Source organism: Thunnus maccoyii, chromosome 3 (assembly GCF_910596095.1).
Source record: "Thunnus maccoyii chromosome 3, fThuMac1.1, whole genome shotgun sequence".
Classification (NCBI taxonomy): Eukaryota; Metazoa; Chordata; class Actinopteri; order Scombriformes; family Scombridae; genus Thunnus; species Thunnus maccoyii.
The window spans coordinates 6,998,561-7,013,877 of NC_056535.1; the positions used below are offsets into that span (position 1 = coordinate 6,998,561).

A 15,317-nucleotide genomic window follows, 5' to 3' on the forward strand; every position below is an offset into this window, starting at 1 on the left:
TTGTCTACTAGTCCACTGACATTTCATCTTTAGCTTGTTTGTGGTACTTCAGACTTAATCTTAAAGAGATCTTAATGAGAAAAGCTATGGCTATTTGTGGGTTTTCCATTTCCAACATTGTTTCCTGTTTTTCCTTATGTGTTGTTTATAGGCCACATCACTTCCCGGGATGCTTTACAATGTTCTGAAAGAAGTCTTTTTCTTAGATAGTCCCCCCCTCCCACCACCACCTTCAGAAATCAACAGAGATTATTAAATTAGCTGCAGTGTGGAGCCTAGCTCCGCTCTTGAAGTCTTCATTAAGCATTCCTTTGATTCACATTGACTCACAGAGAGAGAAAAAGATCATCCCTGCTCTGTGCTTGTGCTCTCCTGTGGCTTTGTAGAATCTCATTTTTGGCAGGAAATTGAAAACTTAAATTGCGTTGAACCTGCAACCCGCAGGCAACTCAGTGGGATGCCTCCATCCTTTTAAACTCAGCATATATGAAGGGCAAGTAGGGGTTTTTAGAGCAGCTTTGTTGACAGTTTTATCCCCCCCCCCCCCCCCCCCCCCCCCCCCCCCAGATTTTGAAATTTTGTTTCTCTGTGTAGCCTACTGTTAACACCGGCCCTTTTCTGGAGCTTTGGAATATTCTCTCTTTTCTAATGCTTTTCAGTGAAAGCCCACATTTTTTCTCTTGCCGTGTGCCACATCCCCCAGAGCTCTCAGCTGTGTGCCCTATTTTTAGAGGAGCACTCTGGCAATTTAGCTGAACAATGTGCTGGAGTCGCATCTTCGCTTTCATGTGATCTGGTGGGATGTTGACTACAGGCATCACATTTGCATTGCATGTGTGAGAGTGTGTAGATTATATTTTTGGACCTAAAAGCCTCCCCTAGGTATTGATACATACAGTAACATCTTATTCACTACAGAGCAAGCCAGGATCTGTAACATAATTCTAAACAGCCACACAGAATAATGTGTGTACAATAGCCAGATGAAAAAAACAATTTCTATGAATCTCTGTCTGATGTAAGACCAATTTTTTTCGTAAAGTACTCCTGCACTATCAACTGGCATTAAAAAAAGACTACTCAGGCTTTGAATATGAGCATAAATAGATCCCCTAGCTGCTTGTAAAAATGGCTTTGAATATCCTGTCTAAGGTTCACTATTATTGAATCACATATTAACAGCCAGGCTGGGTTAATTAAATGGAAGCCCTGTCGTGTCCTATAATTCAATGGAAGCAAGCTCAATTAACCGTCTAATTAGAAGCAGAGCTCGCATGAAACATGCTAATTCACCTTGTGTCCGATCCAATTTATTGATTGATGCCCTATGAAAGAGTCACACAGAATTCAATGAGCCAACAGAGACAGAGAGAGGACACACATTGATCAGATGTTGCTGTTTGTGCAAGAATACAATTAACAAATAATGCCAGTCTTGCTTATTTGTGCCAATTATCTCTTTAATTGCCTCTCAAATACTTCTATTGGCTGAATTAGAACCTAAATGTTTAGGTCAGTGTGCTCAGCTGTCCTTGACCTCTTGTTCCAAAGAGACGAATACAGCACAGAGATGTCATCATCAGTGCTCCTTGAAACAGAGTGCTTACCCCTGAAATATGAAAGAAATACTTGAAGTGCACTATCCTCTTGCTGAATATGAATAAACACTTTTTCAGGAGATGCCAGATGCATGCAAGGGTGTGTAGGGAGAAGCTGTGGTGGACACTGTACTCAGAGGAGTCCTATGTGGGAGGAAGGGAGTCTGATGAATGGGACGGGAGCCATTAAAGTGACATTGACAAAAAGGCAGGAAGTCAGATTATCATCTGGAGAGAAGGAAGTGTATTAGAGGTGATAGCCTTGCCCTCCGGCAGGTGAAATACAGAGATCTGGGAGGAGTAAACGGCAGGCTGGGTATTTAATCATCGGTTTTCCTCCTTGTGCCATGAGAGCCAATGGGACTGCAGGAATCAAGAAGATCTTATATTTATACCTGGACTTTCACAGCTACAGTATGACAATATAACACCATATATGCACACACATTCTTGCACACTGTTGTTGCTAAAGTATAAGTCTGGGGATTTTCTATATTTGTCTTATTATTAACAAATCCCATGAAAAATCTTAAACCAACACTGAATTGAGTCTACTAACGAGTATTGTCTGTGTAGCCAGCGTCTGATATGGTTTATTCCTTTGTTCCACAGACCTTCATCGTGGTCCAAAAACTATTAAAAATACATCAGTGAGCCACACTGTTGCACTGTTCCATCATTATTATGAACATGGCACTGCAGTTTATTTTGAGTCAATCCCACATACAACATCCTGCTGCCAGAAATACTCACTGGAGCACTAAATGTGTAATAATCTGTGGCAGAAAATAGTCCCCAACAAATGCATTATTTATTCCTGTTTCAGCAACATTTGCCTTTAAAAAAAAAAGAAAGAGAAAAAGAAAGAAAGAATATATTTGTCTTCAGTAGGAACCAATGTACAGAGTCCCAAGATGTTTATATTTGATAAATACATGGGGACATTATGAAATAAATAATTACATGAATAAACAGAGTAAAATATATAAATGAACCAATATATTTTGAAATGTTTAATAATGTCATTGTGAAACTCTATGATATCATTCTTATTTTCATAGTAAGTTTTGTTGCAGCTCATTTTTATTTAATTATAGAATTTTCTTTTGTTAAATTTTTAACCATATTTATTTTCTAAAAGTCTGTTTTATGTCATCATGGCATTTTTCCCATTACACATTTTTCCATTACACATAATGCCATTATGAAATAAAACAGACTTTTGAAAAAGGGCATTTGGTTGACTTTTCAGTGAATTTATTGACAGTAACAGAAATACAGAATATTGCCAGCCTTATCCTGTGATGTGACTATATCAGCCTTACACCATCAGTGTGATAATAACTGTGATCCTGTCGCTTTGGGGCAGTGGAAACAAGCTGTAAAAACAAGTCACATATCATCACCTTTTAAGTTGTTATGGTGAACATCTGGAAGATATGGAGCAATAATAGCATTCATTCGGAGTCGTGTCTCTGGCCAACCAACAAAACGTACATAAGTCCAATATTCACCCTCCTTTTATCTCTGTTTTGGTCTCTACCAACTCCTGACGGAAATAACTGCTTGTTCAGCTGCTAAATGCTCCACTCTTTGTTAAGCAGTGGACTCATCTCTACGAGTGACCTCTTTCACTTACAAATACAATATGTGAGCCATTGTAAATTGAAAAATACTGATTATAGCCACTTTAGTGTAATAAATGTAAAGATGGCTCTCTTGATAATTAATTCTCTTAATATGATAATTGCATCAGTAGATTCTATTGTACAAAGAGGATGGTGTTCTATAACACTAACAAGGTCTCAAGAGTGTTAAAATCCTTCTAATTCACCACTGTGTCCCATAAATGACACTGATGGTTTCAACATTACAAGCAGGACTGCTTATATTTAGCCTTGACAAAAACAAAAACCAAACAAAAAACAGTTGAGATTTCTTAACACTTTTTCATGCATTAATCAGAGTGACAGAGTGATGGCTTTAGTTTGAAATGTTTCCAAGTGTCGCATCACCTTAGCAGCCGAGAGAGGTGTGTGTGTGTATATGTGATGTCTTGCCACGTCAGATCCAGGGACGTCTGTCAGGAGAGATATACTGTTATTCTGATTCATCCCATTTAAGCCAAAAAGCACGAAGTACAATTCTACCTTAAAGCACAGGCACAGAAATATAAATAACTGTCACAACTTCCCTTTCATAAGACTTCCTCTGTCTATAGTCATATTCATTACTGTCAGATTTGCACATCTGCCATTCAGACTGCAGCTTCTGTCAGAGAGTCAGGACAAAGCAGCTGTTCCCCTGCAGGCATATATGCGCTTAGCTATTGACTATCTTTGAGTCATTATATCAATGTTACACACAAAGCTGTATGTGTCATTGTGAGTGTAAGAAACAGGGACAGTGTTTGCCTTCAGAGCATCTTTGATCCCCCTTGTGCTGCCGTCACAGTCCATCCTATGTATACTGCATACATGGCCTTTCAGAGGAAAAGCTTACAGTCGTTTGAGGGATAAAAAAAAGTGGAAACAAGCAAAATAGCTTTGTATTTCTTGGCTCATAGCTGATATCAAACCTGATGACTTACTGCTCATTGTGCAGATTCATCATCATGTGTAATGGTGGAAAAAAGACATTACAGGTGGAATATTTCCTTTGACCAAAATTAAGCATTGTATAACACAGAACAGGCATGAAACCTGTCCAGGCCCACAGTGCATGTGTTTCATATTAAGTCGATAACCCATTTTATAAGTTAGATACAGCAAAATGGTAGTGAAGTAAATTTTCTCTAATGTATGTGCTGGTGTAGGTGTATGAGTAGTTGGCCACTTAAGAGCCTCAAATAAAAGAGTTCTTGATAGGAAAATGCAATTTAGTTGTCCATTTATTTCCTCCATTCAACTCATGGTTTTCTGCAGTATCATCAAAGAAACAAATGCATGAACCAATAATCAATACAATAAATCAAGCTATCCATAAATAAGGTAAGAATGTAATGAAACGTATGGTCACAAGCATAACTCAAACAATAAACTGTCAAGAAGGAAACTCACATTGTAAGTAATGCATGAGGGAGGCAGGACTGGAGACACAGAGACAACTGAATGCCAGGTCTGTCTGCTCTGAACTGTACGAGTGATCAGTCTTCAACCTGAGTACATCTAAGCACACCTGGAGTCATTTACTCCAATCAGGAGGGTTACGTAAGAGGTAAATTGTCTCTAAGCCCTCTAGGGGCACTGTTCCTCAACAGCACAGAGGAAATTCACAACAGCCTTTCCCATAGTCTCAGCTAATGTGACAGAAGAATTACTGGGGGTGCTGTCCTAGTCATGGGGGTAAGTCCTGTATCAAGCAAGTTATCAAGCGGACCACTGGACTAGTGTATGTTTGATTTTGAATTTTGTTGGCTGATCTTGCATGACCATTGGGACTTGGATGTAATTTGATGATTTTTCCCACTGGCTATTTGGCCAATGGCAGTTGTGGATCCATTATGAGAATAACTGTATCCAACTCCAGGTTCTCTGACGGCTTTTCTCATTTCTGCTGTGATTGTAGAGTTGGCAGATAGTCCTAGATGAAATGGGTCCAAACTGATCAGCCAAAATTTGTCTCTGGTGCCACCTATGCTGCCCCATGAAATCTGGTGCATAAGCAACTTGAGGTAGGGAAGCGTCACGCCGCCCCATCAGTAGCATGTTGGGAGTGATGGGGTCCAAGTCAGCCACATCAGATGAAGTGTATCCGAATGGCTTAGAATTGTGGATGCCCTCAACTTCAAAACAATACAGTGGCAAGAACTTACTCTGACATTGGTTGACTTCCAACAGTAACTTGGGAGAATTTGAAGAAGAGTTGATATTGGCTGAGTTTCTCTTGCAGCTCTGGCTCTACAGCTTGGAATGTCTCATGTGGCTCCCTTACAGCTCCATGGAATTTGATACCTCTATCTGAAAGTGAATCTTTTGGCTTGCCTCGCTGTGCAATGAATCTCTTGAGAGCAAGCAACAAGGCATCTGAATCCATAGAAGTAAGGAGCTCAAGGTGCACTGCTCCAGTGGTTCCCAACTTTAACTGTGAAAGGGCCAAAACAGTTGACCCCTGTAGAGTAGAAAGGAGGGCTTAACAGACAAAGACGAGCTGGTGGTAGGTTGGCCATAAGAGAAACTTTGGGCTTCGCTGATCATATGCGACAGTCAAGAAATGTAGACTGATGGCACTTAACAGCTTGTCTTCCTTGGAGTAACCAATACTGCCTGCGTATTTTGGAAAATACTCTCTCAGAGCCAGGATGGAGGAGGTGCTCATCAAAGTCTTTAACAAGCAATTTGGTGACTGAATGGGAAGGATCCAATACAATGGAGTGGATAGAGTCTCCATGAGCTGCCGGGAGGTTTCTGAGCCTTCAACCCATTCTTATGAGTCCAGTTAGTTTCTCAAGTTCAGGGGTGAGAGTTTTGAGTCTACTGTTGGAAGAAACAGACTTATTTGTTTGTAAAGCCGTCAGGTCAGTGGGGAAACTATCAGCCTGACATTGTTTCAAGAGACTAAACTTGGCATCACTGTAATTTAGTACTCATGAGGTACCGTTTAAGTTGACCATTTTAAGGGTTTTGTATGTTGTCTCTACAAGATCCTTCCAGGACGTGTGCTGAGCTGGGTCAGGTAATTAAATCTGATGTTTAACAGACAGACCACATTAAGTGAGGTTTCGGAACTCAGTAAGGTCTTGCTGGGCTGAGGAATTCGGTTTTACAGGCCATGTATCAGGGGACTGTTGGAGAAAAAGTGGACCACTGCTCCAGCAACTGCGCCTAGAGAGTTCAACTAGAGTTTTACCTCTCATTATATCATCAACAGGATTGTTGACTAAATCCATGTACTGCCAAGAATTGGGGTTAGCAACTTCCTGAATCTCTGCCACTCTTGTTCCCACAAACACATTGGAATGGCTTGATTCGGACTGAAGCCACTCAAGAACTTTTGTTGAATCAGTCCATAAGATGAGATGTCAAAGGTTCAAGGTCAACTCCCTTTGAAGAAGTTGAGCTAATTGAGCTCCAGCTACGGCCCCACAGAGCTCCACGTGTGGCATGGATAGTTCCTTGGGGCAACTTTGGATCTAGCTATAACAAAGCTTGAATGGTATTCACCATTGCACTCACTAAGCAGATAGGCAACTGCTCCATATACCCTTTCAGAAGCATCACAATAGATATGTAGGTTTTGATCTGGAATACTGGTTTTGTCTGCTGAACTGAGAGATGGGGTGAACAAACATTGTTGGATGTTTGAGGAACTTCTAAATGGACCATGACCTTGAAGGATCCAGCCCAATTGTGTATGCACAGCCACTGGCCCTCCCCTTTGACCACACTGCACAGGCTCAATGGGCATGACATGAGCATTGTCCGAGCCAATCAGAGCAAGAGGTCGAACTTTACTGAAAGGCTGAAGGGGAAGATCTCTCAAGTGTACATAGTGACACTGAAGAGATTGAATTGGGAGTGTCTGGTCGATGGGGTTGATTTCCTTGGCTGTGAAAGCCTTGTGTATGGTGTAACTGGTATTGGGCCTAGAAATAGGAGAGATTTCTAAATTGACTGTTTTCCCTTCAAGGTGTGTGAGGTCAGGACAAACTGTACGGAGGAAATGAAAGTAATATCATGATGTTTTAATCCTCGAATAAATAGCTTTTTCTATTCAAAACAATAATTTAGACTAACTAGTTTTTAATAAATTCCATTTGATTTACACCCTCTGTTATTTAACATTAAAGATCCCCTCCAGATATGTTTTAAGATGTATATAAAATACTCTACTTTGAATCATAGTTTGTGTTTATTATGGTTTTTCCACAAAAAGATCAATTATCTTGTTAAAATCCTTAAAATGACATCTACACATTTCCCTCATTAAAAAATCCAGAATCTATGAATATACAAAAAGTTTTACTGTTGGACACAAGATGTCTATTACTTCACTTAAAAGTCCATTCTCAGTGCATGCGCATTGGAGGCTTAAAGTTTCCATATCACACTTTTTTAATTGAATATTGTACCAAGGTGGGCTCCAAAGTAGTTGTGATGTCAGAAATGTTGCTTGTACATCCACGCCTTGTATTTTGGGTTTTAGGTGAGCATGGAGAAACTTTCCACCTTCATCAGATGAATCTTAAAGCAGATTTCTACTGTTAAACTCATACATTATGCACATACATCATTCTGCACAGTATAGCTCAAACATCCAACTGAATGAACAATAAGCATAGTTTTTGAGTGGAGGGGGACTTTAAGCACTTAAATTTTTTGTCATTTTACACAAAATAGACAGGAAATGTTGTGTGCACCTCTTTCTGATCCTTGTCTAGAAAACCAGGACCTTGTAATCCCAGATGGAGTGGAGAAGTCATTCAAGCTGTGATTTAAAACACTTCAGAATACAACTGAGACATCACAGAAGCTGTTCTTGTACTATTTATAAATGTGTGTTAAATGTGACTCACCGAAGTGTTGGCCTCTGGTGATTTGAGGAACATTCAGGCTTCGGTCTCAACATACCTCATTGTAATGCTGCCATTCACACTCCACACCTTAAACAAAGAATGAGGCATGATATGCAGACGTACATACTGTATTTAAATATTAACTAAACTGTCAAAGCAAATGTAAGTTACACAACATGGTAAATCTTGAGAGTTACATTATGCTAAACTAAATACTGTATTTGAGCTTGACCTACTTGAGCAACAAATAATTATTGGTCCATAGCCAACCCTGTATGTGCAATATAAAAACAGTGAAGAATCTAATTCCCTGAAAATAGATAAAAATGAAAGTACAATTTCAAATTGGCTGCAAAGATGAAGGGTGAAGGGCAATGTACTATTCCACTGCACCTTGCATAATATATGTGATGCCCTTGTACAGGGCGGAAATTGTCTTTCTAAAAATATTAGGGGAATAAAGGGAAATGTGTTTGAATGGGCAGCTGGAAATAATTGCATGCCCCTGATAACTACAACACAGCCATTCACTTTTGTGATGGACTGAGAAAAATTTTTTTTTTAAAGTTGGGGATTCAATCATGTTGGAAATGCAGTATCTTCTTTTTTATCCCACTCAAACATATTGTCCATGGTTTGGTTCAATTTATGGTACAAGGTTTATTTACACGCGCAGCACAGTACAGTACAGTACATACATTTTTCAGCTTATATCACCTTAAATAATAGTGTTGGAAAGTATGCTGCTAAATTTAAATGAATTGCTTGAATAAATTGTTAATTGGAGGTATCAAATGAGTATCAAATGAGTTTGAATGAATTTTACTAATGAACTTAGTAATGAAGATTGAGATTTTAATTCAGAAATTAACAATATACAGGCTATAGAAAAAATAGCATACTTACCAAATTACTTTGTCTTCATTACATAAACAATTCCAGTCCAAGTCAGCCTGGACTGGACAACACTCATTCAGACTTACTGGCTGTAATGTAGACATCCAGTCAATGATAAAAGGAACAACTAGATTTGACAAGATATATTCACAAAATAGTCACAGCTTTTGTTTTATATTCAAGATAAAAAAATGCAACAAATGCAGCTTTCATCCCAGTTACTGTGAAATTCAGAAATAGCAATACACACATCGAAGTGCCACGCTGTGATATAGAAGTCATAGTGAGACTGAAATTGAGGAAGCACACTAAGACCTCTCACTGTGAATTCACTCTCATTCATTGTATGATTCATTCAGAGACACAAAAATCTGAGTAATTTATTTCACAGATAAAATGGTTGGTACGCTGGCATAATATAGCTTTATCCTGCTTATCCATGAACAGATCAGATTATTTATTTTGCAAGTCACTTAATAATTTCTTGAGCTCTGGGTCCCACTGGGATTGGCAATTCACCACAGAAAAAAAAGTTGTATAGGTTCTCTGTCACAGATACTATATCTGAAATGAATGCATAGTCAGTGGCAAAAACATAGAACCCCATGCATTTAAAATGCTACATGTTATTGGAGGGTGAAGGCAAGGACAGAACACAACAGAGTCTTTTGCCTATTGTCTCAATAGAATTTGCACTTCAGTCCTAATTCAGACTCCTTAAAAGAATTAAAGCTGTTTGAATTGATTTATGGTCACTAGGGGGCTACAAAAGCACTACAAACTCACATTGAATACGTACCTTAAAGGGTTGGTATGGCTAACATGCAAGCCTGCACAACAAGTAGGCATAGAGCAACATTAGCATTCATTTGGAGTTGTACTTCTGTCCACCCAATGAATGTGAGTCCAGTATTCACTCTCCTTTTAGCTCTGGTTTGGTCTCCATCAACTTAATAAAAATTCTAGGTCTTTAGCTGCTAGATGTTTGACATTCTTCACCAGCTATCATACAGTGAGTTTATGAGAACCTTTTCACTGAAAAAAGCTTCCTACTTCTGAAAATGAGGTAGATGAGGGAGTTGAGTCTGAAACATGCAGGAGATTTTCAGATTCTTAAACTAAAACAGTCAACTAATCTTTAATCTTGTAATCTTTTAATTCAGTGTTAACATAGAAAAGTGCACACCTTTAACCAATTTGTCATTTTACAAGATTATGGTTATTTTTTTTTGCATATAGAGAAACTGACACTTTGTTAATTCTTTAGCGTCAAACGTAACTCATCAAACCACAACACAGGTAGTTTTTCATCATGCTGCAGCCTTGAATTTGTTACTTTCATGAATGACTGTGCAGTCAAGCATGATATTTCCTTTGTAATTAAGAACCAGACCTAGCTGCTGTACATGAATCACAGTGCTCATTAACACCCAGTGAGTGGAGCTATCTATGGACCAGTCTGCATATTTATGCTCTGTAACTGCTGCTCCAATTCTCCCTGCGGACACTGTGTTTACTCATTGAGGTTGTTTGACATGCAGCACAACCTCTCAGGATATAGTCGTGCATCATGTTTTTATCCTTGCTCAAACAAATGTGTTTGAGCAGAGATAAAAACATGCTGTAGCAGGGGTCTGATCCCATTACAAGATGTGACAAAAAGATAAAAAAAAAAAACAACAACAACAAAAAAACATCATCTCCAAGGTTTTATCCATATACAGAGGAAGAAACAAACAGTCACTGAAATATCACCCAGTCGCAGCTTTCATGCTCTCCATCAGAGACCCTGACCCTCTGAAGGGTAGAGAGGGAGGAGGGGAATCTTCCTCGACATACAGAAGGTGGGGAGGGTTTGCCAGGTCTTGTCTTTAATGAGTAGAGCACCTTGTTATCCAGGACTCATGCTGTTCATGTCCTACCCTGAGGTGGTTGCAAACTGAGGATGGGGGGGAAGGCAAGAAGGGCTGATGCTCAGAGAAACAAAAGAACATGAACATGTATTTTACTATAAAAAGCTCTTTTTATGTATAAAAATGTGACACATCATTTTAAGGTACACTTTGGGTGTCCTGATAGCCCAATGGTAAAGATGCATACCATATAATCTCAACATCATCTGTCTGATTCTGGCCAGGGACCTTTGTTGGATGTCACATTCCCATCTCTCTACTCACCTGTCTATCTCTACACTGTAAGGACAAAAATGCCAAAATCACATACTGCAGTTGGGCTACATCCATTCTCCGCCACTTATCAAGTTCGAGACGTCCTTCTCCCCAGCAATGTCCTCCTGCTCCTCCTGGGAGATCCCAGGCCAGAGGAGATATGCACACCTTTCAGCATGTTCTATGTCTACCCCAGGGTTTCCTACTAGTTGGATGTGCCCAGAGCACCTCCAAAGGCAGGTGCCTGAACCACTTCAGCCGGCTCTTTTCAACGCGAAGGAGCAGCATTCACCTTTCACCCCTGAAGAGGTTTTGTGGTGCTTCTGCCTATGTTTCTTAGTGAAAGAAGTCATTATTCACATGACCATATGAGATCACTTGTCAGGATATAGTAAATATAGGTAACTTTAAGGTGTGTAGTGTACTCTTTATCTTTTTAAACTTTCAACCTCACAGAGGAAAAGGCGACAGAGTTGAAAAGATGGCAGACAGATTGAGCACTGGACCCCAATGTTCCTGGAGGATGGCAGGCATTTAACACCCTGATTGCCTCCTAGGAATCAAATGGCGGACCCTCGTCTGCACTTCCTCTCTGTTTTTTGCAGCAGGGGAGACATTGTGTGTGGTCTGCATTTTCAAATACTTTGAAGATGATGATAGACAAGTTGTTTTTGTGTTACTTTGTGCCTAAGAGACTCTCCTGGGGGTTGGGAGTTTTTTTTAAAGGTTAAAATGTGTGCTTTTACTTGAGTCCAAGCTGATGTCAGGTGATTCAGTCAGTCCAAATGGAGACAGGCACTAGATCTTCTTGGGAAAAATTGTAGGACACCAAGAGCCATTTTACTGTGTCTTAAAGGGTGAATGAAAGCATTCTTGGATGTTCAAGATTGTAACAGTGTATTGTTACAGAGAACACCATATTGTTTATGCTCACAAGTTACTTAATAAGGTCATGAAACCCCTGGGCACAATTAGGCCTCATTAGTGATGCACAGATCAGCTGTGACATCATTCAGATCTTCCTACATTCAGATCTCACGCAATGTGCCCAATATGATGATACGAAGTTCAGAAAACGGCATCTGCATAATCATAATTTATTGATAATGTGCCACAACACAGTAGATGATCTCTAACCAACAAAAATTTAATACAATAAACAATGTTGATCCTGAAAGTGATGTTTTCATGGAGTGCACAAACCCAACTACATTGAGAAGTGAGATAAGATGTCAAAGTCTAACATTGAAACCTCAGTATATTCTTATATATACTGTTATTTTGTTATATATGCTCATGGCCATTTTTCTTTTACAAGGGCATCAGTTTTTCTGTTGGAGGAAGCATTAATGCTGCAACTGAATTTTCTTTCCTTTACTAAAGTGTCAGAACACAATGGCGTAAAGTGGGGAAAGAAAAAAGTTTGAGAAAACACTCTCACGACAAGGTCCATTTAGTTCTGTTCTGGAGCAAACACATGTGATGAAGTGCTTGGCCCAAGGGCGATTAGAGATTCTCATGCATGCCTCTCCGTGTTAGTAGAAACATGTATCCACCAGTCTCAGTAACCCCTGTGTGTACCATACCCATGCTGGGTTTGCTTATACAAAGGAGCCAACCCCAGCCTTCCAATCAGATAAACAGACTTTGATGTCCAGTTAGAGGTAAGCCATATTCTCCCTCCTGTTGGCCATGCACAGGAAGTCATGGTTGACATTGCACATACCAGCTTACATATTAGCTGAGCTATTACAGATATCAAGGCATGGAGGAAATAAGAGAAAATTCTGTCAGAGATTGATGTCAAAGTGCAGTTGAGATTAAAAAATGTTAAAGTCACAATACAATTTCTGCCATCAAAAGCTTTTTTTTCTGTCTATTAAAAACTACTTCAACCCTTTGAGTGTTTGGACCATTAGTCACATTGCACAACATGATGATGAGAGGATTGACACCAAAATCACCTCTGTGTCTCCAGTGGCTTGCAACACTTTAAAATACAGCATGTCAAGTAGCTGTTGTGAGATAATGAGCATCTGTGAAATATATCTCCTTAATAGGCTGTTTTTTTGAGTTAATGAGAAATCTAAAGCTACCAGGCTTGTACACTTGTTTACATCATTAATGATTTCTTCATCATTAGTGAACTCCACAATTAATGACATTTTGTTTTCAGAAGTTATGAATCTATGACAGAATAAACTCTAACACAAACATGAAGTGTTAGCATGCAACAAATTTGTCACTAGGGGTGTGTCCGAATACAAATATGTTATTCGGCAAAGCACAAATAGTGGGTTTATTATGAATATTTGTGTTATACAAATATGTTAAAAATTATTTGTTTTCGGGAACAAAAAAAAACGTCAAATACCAGCGTGCAGGTCGGTTACATCGCTATCTCAGTCTCTCTCCTCTGCTCTGCTGTTACGTCTATCAGCAGGTCTCAATGAGGAGAGTCACATCCACCTGCTACATGACGCACATTCCTAATTTGGACATCACTCCGGAGTTGGGGGTGTTCCCCAGAGATAAAGCTGAGCTACTGACACATGCGAGGTGCTCCCAATGGACTCTCCATAACCTGTTGTTCCCCTTCTACTTTCCACAAAGTTAGGTTGTAAAAAACAGGCAATAAATGAAAAATGCAAAGCAATAATCGCCTTTGAACTTCCTCCCTACATGTTACATGCTGTGCTGTCTCTGTGTTATGGGTGTATAAATCGGTAGAGGTCTGTGTGCAATGAGGCAATGAGCAAAGTTTTATCTCAGTAGTCAGCGCAGTCATCTATGATCTGGGAGACTCCAGTTCGAGACCCGGTGTGGGGACCTCCTTCACAAGGTCGTTTATTCATGAACAGCTAAAAAATAAAATTTAACTAAAATTAAAAGTGTAATATAAACAACTTTTGTTTGAATACAAATACAATAATTTTGCTGTCTCAACAAATACAGATACAAATACAAATACCGGGCCCTCTGCACATCCCTATTTGTCACATATTGGTTATGGTGACCAAACTCTCTAAAGCTTGGCATAGTTTTGTATCAGTAAATGTATATAAACCTAGCAGAGACAGTTGATGTTGAAAGCTTCACATTTTATATTTCCTCTGTGGATAAAAGTGTTCTGTTTGGCATTTTCTCTCTTTTGCTGAAAAGCCAAATCAACTGACTCACACAGACAGCTACAAACATCACTGGAACGTGGCAACACCATTCACTCCACTTTCCCTCTGAAAAACATTAATCAGACAGACAGAGACGATAATTGCACACTGCACTCACATTGAATTTGAATAGAGCTGCTTTTCAAAATTCAGTGGTGCAAATGCTTTATGCACATTGAATAGCTGCAAGTCCTTTTTGGTATTCTCGGCAGCAGTCCTCTCTATTATACGCAGACACACACGTATGTAAGGTAGATTTTAATGTGAGCCTGTACTGCGTATACTCACTTAGATACATACATGGTCTCAGTTTTTTGCTTACTTAAATATTGTCCAAAATCATATTTATATGCAGACTACGTACAAGTCAGTACTTCAGTTAATATGTGATTCATCACCGTACATTACATGCAATTCTGCAATACATCACACCCACCAGTTTTATTTATTTGGCTTTTCCATGTAAAGCATATTTTAGACAATCTGTTGTCATTCTAGCTGTGTGTATATCCACCGGGGCCATGAGCCACCTACGTGTAAGTGTGAAATTCACTTGAATGTATATCAATGCCTGCATTAATTGAGAATTTACATAAAATGAATTGTAAATTATGCATTTCATTTGTTACTGACTATGTTACTGTCTAAACACCAGGGTGAAGTTGAAGTTCTTTTTTCCATTCTATATAATAAATATAGTTTAATAACTTTGTTTCAGTAACTCGCATCACTTCATTGACTCACTCTGGTGCACCATGGAAGTTCTGAACACTTATTTTTCTTTTAAACACCATGCAGCTTCATAGTGTAAAATAACATTCAGTTTAATTTGTTTTAAATTCATATGTACATCAATCTCATCATTATCTCCTTACTGGTGCCCCCCTCAAGGACAGGTGTTTTTAACAAGAGCAAATGCACAAAATAACTGCCGTGTTTTAAAATAAAATGCTCTGTTATCACATCTGTT

The 15,317-nt window shown here is 39.1% G+C and overlaps 1 long non-coding RNA gene across 1 annotated transcript; it reads right to left on the bottom strand.

The window, feature by feature from the left end:
- Window positions 1-1,706: 1,706 nt before the first annotated feature.
- LOC121894627 lies at window positions 1,707-5,733 on the bottom strand. The gene is made up of 3 exons (XR_006095586.1): window positions 4,658-5,733; window positions 3,614-3,678; window positions 1,707-1,961 (listed from the first exon to the last, which is right to left on the bottom strand). It is a non-coding gene; the product is annotated as an uncharacterized LOC121894627 (long non-coding RNA).
- Between the last annotated feature and the right edge of the window lie 9,584 nt (window positions 5,734-15,317).